Source organism: Ursus arctos, unplaced genomic scaffold, assembly GCF_023065955.2.
Source record: "Ursus arctos isolate Adak ecotype North America unplaced genomic scaffold, UrsArc2.0 scaffold_7, whole genome shotgun sequence".
Classification (NCBI taxonomy): Eukaryota; Metazoa; Chordata; class Mammalia; order Carnivora; family Ursidae; genus Ursus; species Ursus arctos.
The window spans coordinates 17,321,197-17,337,788 of NW_026623089.1; the positions used below are offsets into that span (position 1 = coordinate 17,321,197).

Here is a 16,592-nt window from a genome sequence, read left to right on the forward strand (position 1 = left end):
AGACCTGGAACAGAGGCTCCTCTTTACATGTGCCACAGTGAGAGTGGAATATACCGTGCACATTTTGATCTTAACTTTCATATGCAGTTATCCAGAGAGAGGGTCACTGAATAAAGCAAGCTGCCTAGAAAGAACTCCAGTAGTGGAGAGACTTTTTGAAATGATAACAATTTCCCAAGTATGAAAAAAATATATATATATGTAAATTTGTCCCTCTCGCCATATATAAACGGTCAGTAATGCCGCTTTCAAACTGCAATTTACCTTAAGTATTATAATCACCTGTATAAAATGAGACAATTTTAAACATATCCCAGAATGAAGTTTTCTACAGATTATAGAAAATCTTGAGCAATATTTTTCATTCAGATTGTGGTCTTCATGCTGTAATTGCCTTATACAAAATCCACTCCAGCCTTATCACTCAATATTATCTTCACTGCTGAACATCGGAAGATAATTTTGCAATAAAATTTAATTTACAGAGCTTATTTTCCACTAATCTCCTAGCAGAGGAAAAATGAAACACGCCAAGGTACACACTCCAAGCTATGACCCTAATAGCATTTTTTATTTCTGGAATAGTAAGACCCCAAACATATCAATTTTATCATACTGAAATGCTGGCATATTTTAATTGTCATAACTTTGTATCCAAGAAAAGGAAATAAAACAGGCTATTAGGACCATGTATGAAAATAAGCCTCTTCAAGTGATAGAGTCCCCTTGGGGAAAGTTTTTTTTTTTTCCATAAGAAAGGAAATACTTACTATAAAAATATGGGGGTTGTAAAGGTATTTTATTTCAAGCTATTAATATGCCAGCAGTGGTCAATAATATTTGAGATTTTTAAATAAAAAAATAACCTACTAGCAATAAATAGGGGCTAGATATCAAGATTTAGTTTTCTGTATAAAATGACAAAGGTAGATTTGTCATCTCCAAGGCTCATTCATTCCAGCTCTAAACTTTAAAATTTTAAAGTACAGATGCATGTGAACTTTAGAAGAGTAAATTAATGGTTGAAAGTATACTTCTATGGGCCATTTGGCCTCTATCATTTATGTCTTAGAAAGTCTTCATCTTTTGAATAAAGCTTTTTTTAAAAAAAATATTGAGAACTCCATGACAATGAACTAATATCACAAAAGAGTATAAGATATAAACCAATTCTCTTGCTTAAAAATGAATAGCTTCATTTTTTGTACTGGTGCAAAATACCGAAAGGATCCTCATTAAAACTCAAATTCTTCACCAAAATGGTTACATATTTTTTTTTAAAAAGATTAATGATCATTAATGAGTCAGAGATTAGTGCTTTAGTCTGGACTGAATGAGACTACCACTTCCTAAACCAGATTTAAATCTGACTCTTTTTAAAGTTGTATCATAACAAGGCCAAAGTGATACTGAATCATTTATGAGGTTTTTAGAGTTGAAATATCAGAGTCATATATGTGCAAAAGTATTGTTCTGACATTTGAATTTCAGCAATAGGCAATTCTGAGACATTTCAAGTTATGCAAAACTTGACATTTCCATGTTAATATACAAAACGATGGTGTGAAAAGCCACTTCTCTACCAATACTTAAAACTTAAACACTTAATAAACTTTAGAAGCATAGACCTCTAAAATTCAAACCCACATAAGAAGTACTTACATAAAAGCTTGTAATGTTTATCCACATGAAAAGTACCTGCTGAACATTCATCTGCACTGATCTTTTTATTTATACATGGAAAAGCAGAAAACATTATTAATTGCTTTTCAGACCACTTATTTCCAGTTTAACTTTTTTTCGTTCCTCATGTACACACGTCAGAATATTCCTGTCATGAGCTATAGATCATTTACATTGTTTCTCAAGTGTTAAAAACTACATTAAATAAAATACAATGAAGTAAATTTCACTTTCCAGAACAGTAGGAATCTCAGCCAGCTGTTATTTTATAAGAAACTGAAATGAACCACTCACAAATGACCACCATGCCCAGTGATTATCTCCTTTACACCAAAACTGAAATGTTTTGACATGATGATCTCTTGGTAGAAACAGTAAAGACATTTTTTTTTTTAAAGGCTGAAATAAGTAGGGTAATAATGAAGAACAAAATGTATAACATTTTCAAGCTGCAAATTAACAAGGAGATATTGACTTTTCTTTGAGGTCAATAACAGCTCTTATTGATCTAAAAAGTTAATACCTACTAAGGTCAATATAAGATCTCAAGGGTCAACAAATCTGGATTCGAACTTCCACTTCCTTTCACATATAAATATTGCTGAAATGGGTACAATTGTGTGTGGAGAAATAGGGAAATCATCACTATGATGCTGGAATAAACCAAAGAGGTAGGCAAAGGAAGTTAAAAATAAAGTTTTAAAAGTCAGCTACTATAGAATTTTCAGGGACATTGACCTTTAGATGTAAATCCTTGTATTATACAATTTGGGCAGTTACATACAGAGAAACAAAAATAACAGAATATTACATTTTTACAAGTGTTTTGTCTCTTCGTGGTATTGACACATGGAATCTCTTTTTCTCTCTCTAGCTGTATGTTTTGAGAAATTATGATATGAAATAATTTTTCAAGAATATATTTGAGGCATTTTCAAATATAGATAAAATTCTTCTTTAAAAACGAGATTTTTAGGGACACCTGAGTGGCTCAGTAGGTTAAGCATCTGCCTTCAGCTCAGGTCATGATCCCAGGGTCCTGGGATCTAGTCCCGCGTTGGGCTTCCTGCTCAATCCGGGAGTCTGCTTCTCTCTCTGCCTCTGCCTGCTGCTCTTCACACTTGTGCTCTCTCTCTGACAAATAAATAAATAAAATCTTTTAAAAAAATAAATAAAAAATAAAAACGAGATTTTTATTTATTTATTTGACACAGAGAGAGAGCAAGTAAGCACAAGCAGAGGGAGTGCCAGAGGGAGAAGCAGACTCCCTGCTGAGCAGGGAGCCCGATGTGGGGCTCGATCCCAGGACCCTGGGATCATGACCTGGGCCAAACACACATGCTTAACTGACAGAGCCACCCAGGTGCCCCGATAAAATTCTTTTTTAGTTTTAAAATTAAACAGTAACATTTTGGGAAATTCAGAAGTGGAAAAATTAACTATGATCTTAACATTCTTACAAAACTGTTTCTATTGTCATCATATAGTCTGTCTTGTTTTTGTAGACTGAAAAAGAAAAAAAGTATTGACTACAATTCGTCTAATAAGTAAAATGGTCTACTCCTTACACATCATAAAGAGGGCACATGCGGATGACCCACACGAACACTGAGACTATGTCCCCATTTCCTGCAGTTGTAAAATGAAGTGATTGATTAGTCCGATGTTTTCTGATAGCCAAATAAAAGTTCACACTGTTCTTTTCAGGATGACTGGAAGCACTGAGGGAGTGAGAGCAAAGAAAGAGGAAGCAAACATTCCTAGGACACTTCCAGTGCCCAAACCTGAGCAAGATGCTTTAAACAGACATGGGTTCTGTCAATTACTGGGAAGGCCCCAATACTGACAGTGGTGATATAAAAGTTAAAAAGGAGAGGCCAAGTCTACAGCAGTGGCAATATCACTATTCAGCAAATATGAGGATTACTGTGATTACAATGTACTTAAAAAAAATAATAAACTTATTTTAGAACAGTTTAGATTTGCAGAAAAATTACAATAGGACAGAGAGTTCCCATATACTTAACACCAACTGTCTCCTATTATTAACATCTTCCATTACTACAGTACATTTATCACAGTTAATGGACTAATATTGGTAAGTATTATCAATTAATGTCCACATTTTCTCCACGTTTCCTGAGTTGGTGTCTAATGTCCGCAGACATTTGTCTGATGTTTCAGGATCCCATTCAGGATCCCACATTACATTTAGTCCCCGTGTCTCCTTAGGCTCCTCTCAGCTCTGACAGTTTGTACTGTTCTTTAAGCACGTACTTTAGAAGTGGTATAAATAAATTTGCTGACTTGTATCTATTGTCAACACTTAGATGAAAACACATGCAGCAGAATTATCTTTTGTTACAGATCTAAGGAACATAAATTTGAGAAGTGAATGGAGATAAATGCTTGGTAGAAAAGAAAGCAAATGATATTGACTCTTTACTGTGTCTATTAACAAAATAGAGATAAGAGGGAAAGTTTTGTTTGTCACAAATTCTAGAAGATTACATGCACTGATCTGACCCATAAGCCATCTCTTCCTCCACCTCTCCCCACTATATTCTACAAGCCAGGGTTTTGACTGACTGGAGTATGAGGCAGTAAAGTGGGTAAGGAATAAATGCTATGGCAGAGGAGGGTAAACTGCCTGTCTGTACTCGTACAAAGTTGTGACTAGAAAGTGGCTGTTCAGTTGCAAGTAGAGTTCTTAACCCCCAGCCCCTTGGTGGCATCATCCACCGAGTCCTTGCCAGTGGAACGTATGCAGAATCAATGTGTGTCGCTCGGCGCCTATGGAGTTTCTAAAGCAGGCGTGCCTTCTCCATTCTCACTGCCTGGTGGCCGACACAACGGAGTGGACTCAACAGCCTCCGTGAGCGGCACAGCCACAAAGTGGGAGAAGCCTGGATTTCTGAAACACCGCCTGGAAGTCCGTCTACTCACCAGGAAGGAACACTTGCGCTAGACTGTTCCAAGAGTGAGCAATAAGCTTTACTACATCCAGACACTTGGGTATTTGGGTTTATATGTCACAGGAGCCAGCATGACTCTGCAAAGCAGCACAGGTGGAAACTACCATTTCTGAGCACCGATGATGGGCTGAACATGCAATGGGGGTTTTATGGGGTTTACCTCATTTAACTCTCAGGTCAACCTCCATTTAGAAGACCCGCAAAGATTCTGTAGATTAGGAAATGAAGACCAGGAAAGGCTAAGGAACTTGCCCAAAGTCTCCCAGTTTAGCATGTGGGAGAACCAAGATTTGAACTTGTCTATTTACAAAGCTCCATGAATATTCCATTTTGCTCCACTCCACGCGTAAGACAGGTGATCTGACTTGGCTCTTGGATTACAAAATAATTCCTATGCATTTTAAATGCATAAACATTTTTAGCCTCAAAAGAGAGCAAAAATTGTACATGTGTTCTCCCTACTTTTTATGTAATAGATGTGAAGTCCTCATTTACAAGGCGTGGGTACGAATGAGACCATTAGTTGGCTTGAACGTGTTAGCATTTTCCAGATCAAGATGATGGTATACAAAAATACATGGTGTTATACAAAGATACACTCCACTTTTGTAACGTGCTGATCCTCTTACAGGGTTTAATTTGAGCAGAGTCCAACAACTCAGGAAGAACTGTTGCTCCATGAGGTATACGGTTAACAAAGGACAGAACAGAAAGACTGACTTGTTCTCACAACAGTATGAATTTAAAGAACTATATGGGGTGTGCATTCTATAGGAAGCCCAAGTAGGAAGAAAAATAAAACACTGTACCTTGCACACAGCAATCAAGATGAGGGGACTCACTGTAGTAAGAAAATTCACAGCTGGAAGGCAGTATCAGTGAGGCAATAAGATACTTGGTCCATCTTCATGCTTACCTTTTAGGGTCATAGTGTTTTTTTGAAAAAAAAAAAGGTCTCTTTTTTATATTAACAAAGTCACTCCAGTCAATCTCTTTAACTCAACCTACATGAAAAATTTGGATGACTTTGCAAAAGTTCTATGTTAACACCAGTGAGAAAAATTGGTGAATCCTTTAAATTTGTGTAGCTTTCTTATTATGACAGTTTTGTTTCTTTGTTTAAATAATAGGCCCTAATCATCAACAAGTCTGCATAGAGCATTGAACATTAGAGATAATTTATAGGTATGCTAATGAGGAAGAGGGAAACAAAAAATACTGATTCCTTCATGAAACCAGATGAAACTTAATATCCACTCTGGCTGGTAAAAATTGATAGCATTTGGGGAAGGATTCAGGGGAACAGTCTACTAATAAGTCTGAACAAATAATTTCCATTTCAGATAATTTATTGATTGATACAATGAGATAACAAATGTAAAGGTAGTCGGAAAATTTCAAAGTAGATTTTACAATGTTATTCTTAATATTAGCATTATTATTTTCAGCATATAATACAAGGTTAAAAACTACTGAAGTTTATAATCAAAGCATTAAAGAAACCTGCAATGTATTAAAAAATAATTACACATCTGACTATTAAAATGGATAGGCTAATTGGGGGGTTACTCTGAAATAATAAAAAGTTTGAGGGAAAATGTTTTTAAAACAAATGAAGTCACTTTCAAGTATACTTAATAACTAAGATGAACGTTAGCGAGGCCATAGGACACACTACAGAAGTCTTCACAAACCATGTATTTGTTCCTAAACAAAAAGCCTGATTTTGTGCCCCCTTTACTCACCTCCCTTTGCTTCCTCTGGATTTATTCGCTAGGGTCTGCCTTTCCCTGACACAATGAAATGGACTTAATTACTTCCTGCACTTTGCTTCAAAAATACTAAATATGTTTATTATATACTATGTATTTTCCCAGTAGATATTTTGCCAAGATATTCCCCCTTATCAAAGAACCTTTGTATGCTAAGTGCCTAGGACAGTGCTGGGGTCTGCTACTTTCTCAATTGTACAAAATCTATTTTCCCTTTCAGGTGGGTTGAATATCTCCCCTACCCTACTCCCAAATACAAACTTTGCTAATAATATTAATTTAAGCCAGTATTTTCTTGTTCTTTTAGGTATCAACTTAGCTTAGTCCAGGTCTAACGAACCCTAATTCGAATTTCTTAGGGCTCAATAACTATTTTCTGAATAAATGTTAAGGCTCCACTGTGCTTCTTTCAAGTGCCATATACTGCAAAATAGCAATGGAAATGGAAATAAAGAAAATTAGCTCCATTTTAAAGGTGTATGTACTTTATATGCACATAAATATCAACCTCTTAATATGGACGAGGACCTTAGGCAATCGATCGTGATGGGACTACCAACATGGAGGATAATGGGAGGATTACTCAACAACATGCTTAGTTTTCCTCCAAAAGGGACAGTCTTCAAAAAGCTTCCTTGTCTGGCTTTAGGGTGGTTTCGTCTCTCTAAATAAATAGATATTTATTTAACTATGACTAGAGTTTATACTTCAAGATGCAAAAGGGCAACATGGGGCCATACATGAATGATGACCCACCATGACAGTCTCTTTGATAATGACTTTACTTGGAAAAATATATTCTTCAATAAAAAAATTATTTTTTAATGTTGACTTTGTTCTCTTACGGCAATGCTGGAAAACATTGTAGCCCAACAGGAAATACAGGCGAAAGCTTCAAATGTAGAGCACACACAAAAAAAACATTTTTAAAGCTCATGCCCATCAAGTTTCCCACTTGATATAAGTCGTACACAAAGTCTTAGTCCAATGTGAACCCATGCTGTGAAAATTCTGTAGCACCCACCTCAGAAAATTCTGTTAAATACATAAACACTGCTGAAAAGAAAACTTCTGGGCACTAGAAGTCAGACTCAAAGGGAAAATAAACCTGATTAAAAAAGAATCCCAAGGAAAGTTATATAAGTACAGTGCAACAAGGTCATAAGCTTAACCGTCCTTCACTGTAATATTTGAAAGTAAATTGGCATTTTAGCGATCTGCTTTGGTCGTCACTCTTTTTCTCAACTCACAGAGATGCAACAGAATAAGAATGGCTTCACGTGTATCTTACAAACCAAATGGAAAAGTGATAGGCATTATGGGGTAAGACACCTTTAAAAATGAGTATAATACTTTTTAATGGATTAAAAATGAACCCTATGAATTCACTTGGACCACCTAAGGAGAAGGTTCTCCAAATAGGGTATAAATGACATCCTTTTCTTACTACTATGGAGCTCTCCAATATTTCAGAGAACCTCACAAAGTAAATTTAAGTGTAACTTGAAAATGTTCTTCAAGAGCTTCAGCCAAATGACAACCTCCTCTGTTCTTTTCAGAGCAGAACCACAGCTTTTTGAGATGTAAGACTCTAATAGGGTTGAAATTATAAAGTGGTAACTACACATTAAAAGTGATTATTTTACCACTGAGTGAAAACTTTTAAAAACTTGTGGGACATGGTCAAGTAACTCTTATTGGCATTTAATAAAATGCATTTTCAAGCAAAGGTATCTTTAAGATTCTGAAAGCATAACCACATATTCCACCAGCCAAAGTAATGAATAGAGAAATTTCTTTCTAGCAATATTTTTTCTGTCAAAAAGTTTAATATTTCTGTAGAAAAATATTTTCTCTAATATATACATACACACATGGATAAAACAGATGGTTAATATCAACCCAAATGTATAATCCCATTTTGTTCCTATATTGTAGAACAATATAAAGTGTTAATTTGATATTGTTGCAATAATATGGACATGGCAGTGCCTTTCTGAACACCCATCTGTGCCTAAACAAAATTACTTAAGTTAAAAATCTGAATCAGTGTTTACAGGCATAACATTGTCTACTCAGATAACCCAGGACTAGGATATCATGTTTTTCTAGTTCTGCATCCCTGAAGTATCTGACACTCAGCAGAGCTCAATGAAATCTTGTTGAAAACATAAAATACAATCTGTACCTTCTTTTATATAATGTGTATCACTCCCACTAATATTACAGAATCAGAAATTTATTCTTCTACCAATTGATAACAGCTCTAAGAGCAAGAAACATACAGTTAATACTTTTTGGATCTATTTTCCCAGAAGTCTTATAAATGATTTACTAGTAAATGGAGAGAGAGAAAAGAAACAAGTTTGTTATATTTTGTGAAGGAGATATATTAGCTCAGTTTCAAGCTAGCTTACAACTTCAAAAATAGTTTTATGTTTTACACTGTATTATTGAGCATTGTTTTACCCACCAATCTTTTCTGTAGATAATAGATTGATACATTCAATGATTTGTATTTTTGAATAAAATCATTACACTGTACCCAGCAATGAACACTCAAAATATTTCTTGAAGAGAAGAAGGGAGGGACAGAAGAAGGAGAAAAAGGAAAGAGGTTAATATTAATGATGAGGAGGAGGCAGAAGAGTAAGAAAATGTCAGAAGACATGGGAGAAACTCCTGAAATGATAAAGAAAATGACTGCCTTCAGTTTGATAAAAACTTTGTTTCAACAGATACTTACAAGACTGATTGAAGTTTCAAAAATGAGTTCTATACTGAGTTGATTAAAATAATAATAATAAGGTAAGTTGAAAGACAGTATCAAGAACCAGAAGACAGAATGTGGTAAGGCTGCAGTATGGTGGTCTCATATTCCATAGTCCTCCTATAACCCCATGAAACTCTCTGGAAAACTCCATCAGTAGTTCAGCCAAGACTCTGAGACAATTAAAGATACAAAGGAAGGGACTTCATATCTTAAATGCATTTGTTCTGATTCTTTCAAAAGTTCCGAACATGAAACACATTTTGTTTGATTTTTAAAAAGGTAAACTGATACTTCATTGCTTTTCTTGTATGAACTCTTAAAAAAAGATGTAGGCAAAGGAGAGAAACAATGGTGTACATAAGATATCTTATTTGCTGAAAATGCTGTAATTCTAAGAATTATTCGTTTTCCAGAAGGAAAAGAAAAAACAAGTACTCCATATGTTTCTCTGGCTTACTCTATTAGGTCAAATAAATTTGGATTTCGATGACATAAAATTATAAAAAGCAAAAATAATCTAAACACATCATGTAATACAGGCTTGTGGAAATGTATTCCTAAAATGGGGAATATCTGCAACTTAAAATTAGGTTAACTATTTATGGAGTATTGAAATATTGAAATTGAAGTAAAATCTATTTTTTTTTATTTAAAAAAATTGTAAGGGGTACAAACTTTGGAAAAAGGGTACAAACTTTAAGCTGTAAAAAGAATATGGCCTGAGGATCTAACAATGGTGATCATAGTTGATAACACTGTATTATATAACTGGAACTTGCTACAAGAGCAGAACTTAAATGTTTTTACCAAAAAAGAGAGCGCGCGAGCGAGCACACAAGAATCTTCATAGAAAAAGAATGGGACTCCCAAGAAAACCCTCAAACATATATGGAAGAATCATCTGTATCATTTCTACAACAAATAAGGCCTAGATAGAAAATATTTATCTTATGAAAATAACTTCTGAATACATAACATTGGTATTATGCTTACTCAGAAAATCTATCTTTGCATTTTCTAATGTAACAAGACACACAGGAAATTGTGATAAATATATCATTCCTTAAAAAGAACGTGAGTAGTGTTAAATATAGGGAAAAATGTATTTTGAGGAAAATAAAGTAGTATAATGAGTGTCTTTTGGGTTACTGGATAGGTTATTAGCTATTCTAGTTACCAAGTAATGTCTACTCACATTTTTGTAAACAAAGTAAGGTAAATAATTATTACAGCTCCTAAATATGACCTCATATCCAATGCCACCAATATTAGCAGACACAACCATATGTATTATTTCTTAGAGAGTGCGGGTGTTAACTACCCATGGCTACCTGCCTAAATTTTTGCACACATGTTTAGATATACATATCCACACGTGTATAGGAGACTCAAGGGAATGAACTTTATCCAGTTCAAACAGACACAGACTAAATGCTAACACTGGAGAGTGGATATCGAATTAAATTTGATTTAATCTTCGATGATCTTGTTAAAATGCAGATTCTGATTCAGTAGATCTAAAGTAGGACCCAAGATCCTGCATTTCTAACAAGCTCCCAGGGAATGTTGCTGGTCCTGAGGCCCACTTTGGGTAGTAAGGAACTAACCCATTCCTCTTTACACTGATACAAAATTAAGCAAAGTAATAATATGTTTACATTCAGAACCTACCTAAAGCAAAGATTTCTAGAGAAAAAAACACCATACTTTTGTGAGGTAATTTACAAAATCTTTCCATACATATTGTTTTATTTATGCCTTGCATAAACTCGAGGAAATAGGTATCATTATCATAATTTTTCAAATAAAATATCATCATAAACTTGGTTTTAAGCTCAGATTTATAATTGCAGTGTCCATCATCAACAGCCCAATGGACTGGCCATCGTCTGTGTAAAGTCCAACCAGGTGCAAGGACTAGTAAGTCTCCATTTGAGAGGGGTGTGCTATCCTTAAGGAAGAATCTTTGGGATCTCATGCAATTGTTAAGGAAATTAATGACAAATTTCAAGCTCCTTGCTCCTGAATGGCTTTTAAAATGACTTATATTTTCCCCTTTACCTTTACCATCAAATCCTTCCATTCATTTCAACTGGTAAAAGAACCAAATCTTGAATTACTATAAACATTTCCTAGCAAGTCTCCTTGTGTCCATTCCTTTGCCGCTCCACCCCTACAATCCCTGTTCTCCACAATTCAGATCAGGCCACTTGTCTGCTGAAAGCATTCCAATAGCATCATACACGAAGAGTCAAACCCAGGCTCCTCCCCACGCCCTGGGGCCCCACAGAATCCGCACTGCACCTGGCTCTGACCTAACCATGTACCACGCCCCCTTGCTCACTTTGACGCAGCCATATTGCTCTTCCCTCTGTTACTTGAACACCCTGGACACCTTCTCATTTTAGAGTCCTTGCGTTGACTTTTCCCTTTTAGAATCCTCTGCCCCAAATGTGCTTACTGATGGCACCTTTGTACTGTTCAAGACTCAGCTTACAAGGCACCTCTCTGGGGAGGTCTTTCCTGACTGGCTAGCCTAAGGTAGCCTACTTCAGTTACTCTTTAATATCCTGCTTCATTTTGCCACTATCTGAAATGTACTAGTCCCTTCATTCATTAATTTAACAAAATGCCTGTCTCATTCTGCCCCCAAATCTTGTCCCCATACATAAGCTGTGTGGGAACAGGGACCTTGGCTATCTTGATTACTACTGTATCCTCAGCACATGGCACACAGTATTCAATAGTTAGTTTCGGAACAAATTATGTGAAAGGGAACTTAATAGATGGAAGAACATGACATATTTTTTACTACAACAGATCACTTTGGAAAACCTAGGTATGTGGGACCCATTCATATCTAAGTTTGGTCTATTGGTTAAGAGCATGACATCAGATAGTCTGGCTGTACTATTCCCTAACTTGATTATAAATGTGGGCAAATAACTTTCTCTCTCTGTACCCATTTTCCCTTCTGTAAAATGAGAAGAGTAATGACTGCACAGGGTTGTGGAGGGGATTAAAGAGATATTGAAGGCAGAAGACTGAGAACAGTGTGTGGCCCATGTTAAGTGTTCAATAAACACTGCATTGTTTCTACATTATGTCCAATCCCTAGTCCATGGAGGGGAACCCGCAGGGCCCTGAGTGATGGATCGAGCACCCTTTCTTCATACCAGGAAGGCTGGCAGAAGTAGAGCACCTTGTTGTAAGAGATCAATGACCAAATGGAACATCAGAGCTCGGTGGCTTGAAGTAGTTCCTGAGGGAAGGAGTGCTGACTCATAAAGCTTGGATACCCAGGGATGGCAGGAGCAACGTTAATAACTGGTACACACAACTCTTCAAAGACGGGAGGTTACTAACTGTAGACAAACACTCTCATGGTTCCAGAGATGTACTAGCAGGTGCCCTGTACCTAAGGTACAGGGTGGGATAGCTGACTATCTTAAACTATCTGCTTACCTACTGAAAGGAGAGAGTGAGACTTGTATTTTTGCACTTGTATAATTTCTCTTTCAACCTATTTTGTTGATTAATCACATAGTTTCCATTAGTTTTGTGCCTGTTGTAATTCTGGGACAATTTGCTTCAGAGGAAAAAGAAAAGTCATAATTTCAGAATAAAGGGCAGATGACCCAGAGTTTTAGGTATAAAGTCCTGACCTCAAACAAAATTGTTATCTCCACAGCTAAGAGTCAGACCTGATTATTAGTAGTAAATGAAAAAAAGGAAGAGACACTTTTTATTCACAGATTTTAGGACAAGAACTTACAGGAAATGCCAAACTGGGTCAAGCCAGTGGCTCATACAACCACAAAAGTATCTGGTCTTTGATGGTCACTCTCAAGGAAGTTTGTGGGTCTGATAATTATCTCTCTTGATGTCAGTCTTAGACTAAAATGTCCTACCATCAGCTCTTTAGTTTAATGTCATACACTCTTCCCTCTGTCTCTTCTTTTCTAGATAGAGCTGTTCGATTAACTGGTAATCTTATCAATTTTCTCAAAAAGGATCTAAGAAAGAAAATTTGATTGGTATTAAACTCAATACATGTCAAGGTGTAAATGGCACTCAGAAATAATTATGTACTTTTTCTCAGACCAAATGCATTTTGGACATGTGTCCCTCTGCTGAGTAGCTGTTCTTAAAGAGACAACTGCCAACTGGACAAAATAACTTTTTAAAACATAAAAAAATGTTTCAAGAACTTTAGAAGATAAATTTCATTATTTGCTAGGAAGACGTTAGTGGTTAAACTAATATGCTTTCTATTCTATTTACATATAATTGATTACATATAATAAACTTTATTTTATGATATTTGGCAATAATAGTTATCAAATTAATGAACAGAAAAGTTTACAGATTTTTGTTGAAATTTCTTGCCAGTAATTTTGAAAGATGACCACTTTTGCTAACAATAACCCAAAAATAATGACTTTTACAGAGCCCTCTGTACTTTCTAAGAACTTGAATATATATGACCTTATTTTACTTTATGACAGCCTTATGAGATACATAGAATCTGGGTGTCAGGTTTCTATTTTGCAAACAAACAAAACATACACAGAGAGATTAAGTGATTTCTCAAAGTCACACAGCTGATTAATTACCAGGCCAAATAATGGAGTTGCTCTCTCTTTCTCTAATTCAGTCCATCATACAATATTTCCTAGATTTTATAGACAAGTAAAGTTTCAAAAAACATTTCAGAGAACCCAAATAGGGTTTTCAATTTTGTTATTTTTCCAGGTAGAGAAAAAAATATATATATAACTTCTACCTACTATTTATATCACATCATAAAACTATCTTGTCTTTTATCACCCCCAAATAGGAAAAACATCATCTTAGAAAAAGTATAGTCCTTAAATTAATACAATCTGCCTTATGAGAAAGTTACTACTTTGTAATTTTTTTCTTATTTTGCTGTTGCCTAGCAGAAACTGCTGTTGTGGTCTAAGAACCATTAGACCAATATTCATACACCATTTCCCTCTTTTCTGCTGTTTCAAGTCTTACTAGCTTTTCTACTTCTTATCCTCCTTGCATTTCATAGTCTTTAAGAAAAAGAAACCAATAAGTTTTTCTTTTTGAAAGACTTTGTTCTTCTACTAACACTATAACAAAATGATTAGCCTCACAAGTTTACATCACAATCAAAACACAGGGCTGTTGCTGACCAGGTGTGACCAGGCTGAGGGCTAGCAGGGAAGCAGGAAATGCAGAAACAACATGGCGCCTGTCACAGTGACATTTTCCCCATATTATTTTAGTAAGAAGCAAGAACAGGACAAAGGCTTTGTGCCACCTTCTCATTTTTCACTCCACTTTCAAACTTATCTAAGAAAATGTGATGACTCCCGTCTAGGCAAAGGCTGTACCATATCTGTCTTCACTTCCACAAAGTCCACCCTGTTCCTCCTCCCAGACCTGGTTTTATAGTCTGCAAGAACTTCCCAAGCCTTATATGACAAACAGATATCTAATTCTACAAAACTTTATAAAATACCATTGTATTCTACCAAAAAGTCCAAGGGGATGGAGCCTGGTTTTTGGGACGTTCTTAAAGTGGCATTTTCCATGTTGACTACATTGATAAGCTGATGTGAATGTTATATTTTAGCACACATCAAAAGGAATAACCATCAAATCCCATTCAATCTTATCCTCTTGATCAATGCAGTATCTGTGATCTTCTTTGATGACTTCCTTAAGCTTGGGAGGGAAATACATGAATGATACAGTGAGAGAGAAAAGGTAGCCCAATCAGACAAATCAAGTCCTGTGATCAGGTGTCAAAGCAAGAATATCCCCTACCCAACCCAGTCCCATGTTGTAAGAGACTCACTAATGGGATGTTTTGTTGAAGAAAGTCCCTTATTGTTCAGTTGGTACAGGGCTACATTCCCCAAGGATGTCAAAGTAACACTTTTTTTAAATTCCTTAAATATATACAAATTTCAACCACAATAGAATTTTTTTTATGAATAGACAAATATAAGTACCTGTATTTCATCAAATGATTACAATAATAATTTTTATATTTGTATAGTTTTATGGTATATAAAACATTTTAGCATATGGTGCCATTTCTTAGGAATATTCTGAGATAGGTAGTATTATTTCCATTTATTGAAGAAGAAACTGAAACTCTGAGGTTATGTGATTTGCTCAAGGTCACAGAAATAAGAGCTAGAACCCAAGTCTGTCCTTTGACCTCATCATGTTCAGGGCTCTTTCTGTTACTGACATTCTTCACAGGACAGTCACTTCTAAAGGTGAGCCCAAGGACAAAAAGAACAAATGAAAGCTGGCTTTTATTCCAATCAGGGCAGAAAGCCAATCTATTAATAATGTCAGAAAAGAAGGGCTGCCCACATTGTTAAAGAATCTGGAGGGGTTATGGTTTTCTTTAGTTTCCTCACCATTACTATAATGCCAATTCCATTTGTGTTCTTCCTATTCATTCCTTAGGACTCATCACATGGTAAGCCAGTACAGGATACCCATGAACTCAGGGCAAGAGAAAACACTGGCCATTCACACACACACACACACATACACACACACACACACAAAATATTTGGAATCATTTTCCTTATACCTTTTCTTCCTAAATAAACATTTTTATGACACTAAATTTAAAATACCAATGGAATTATTATTAACCACATATTTTTGTGGCTTACATACTGGGCAAGAGCTATCCAAACTATATAAAATAAATTTTATATGATTTGTACTTCACAAAACAAAACAAAAAAGATAGCTAAATTGTAAGAAATTGATGACTACGCAGGGGTTAACATATTTATTTACTGTGTAAGAATATACAGTCATTGCATGAAACATTTATAATGAAAAAGCTTGTCTATTCTTAGTAGACAAGTCTTAGAAGTCAAATTAGGGCTGTATTTTCTGAAATTAATAACTAGTGTTAATTCAAATCAAAAGTTTGGACAGTATCAACTAACGCTAATAAGATTATCATGAACATTAGCCTTGCTTACTATGACTTTTCTTTTTCCATATCTGATTATGATTTTTAAAAAACAAAACTAAATAGAATCATTAGGAATCATTTTCAACACCAGGACAAATAAGGTAAGCTGGATATTGTTAACTTCTTTGCCCCTAGTTCACATCATTAATACTGATTAAAACGTTAATTTTTACATATGTGAATAAATGTAAAGGAGCAAACAACTGGAGACTGCGCTGTGTGCTGCAATCATTGCGGGTGGGTAAACTGACAACATGTAACTGCATATTAAGACAAATGTAGAATTTAGACAAAGTATTCCATCTCTTTTCAGATGTATACTTTTAAACCTCAGGAACTGTTTTCAGTAGATGTCATGCCTTTTAACTTGAAAAAAGATA

General features: G+C 35.4%; 1 protein-coding gene across 8 annotated transcripts in view; it reads right to left on the reverse strand.

Moving 5' to 3' along the window:
- The window catches only part of VTI1A (vesicle transport through interaction with t-SNAREs 1A), a 358,703-nt gene that overhangs the window by 254,491 nt on the left and 87,620 nt on the right, over positions 1-16,592 (reverse strand). The gene's annotated exons all lie outside the window — the stretch shown is intronic.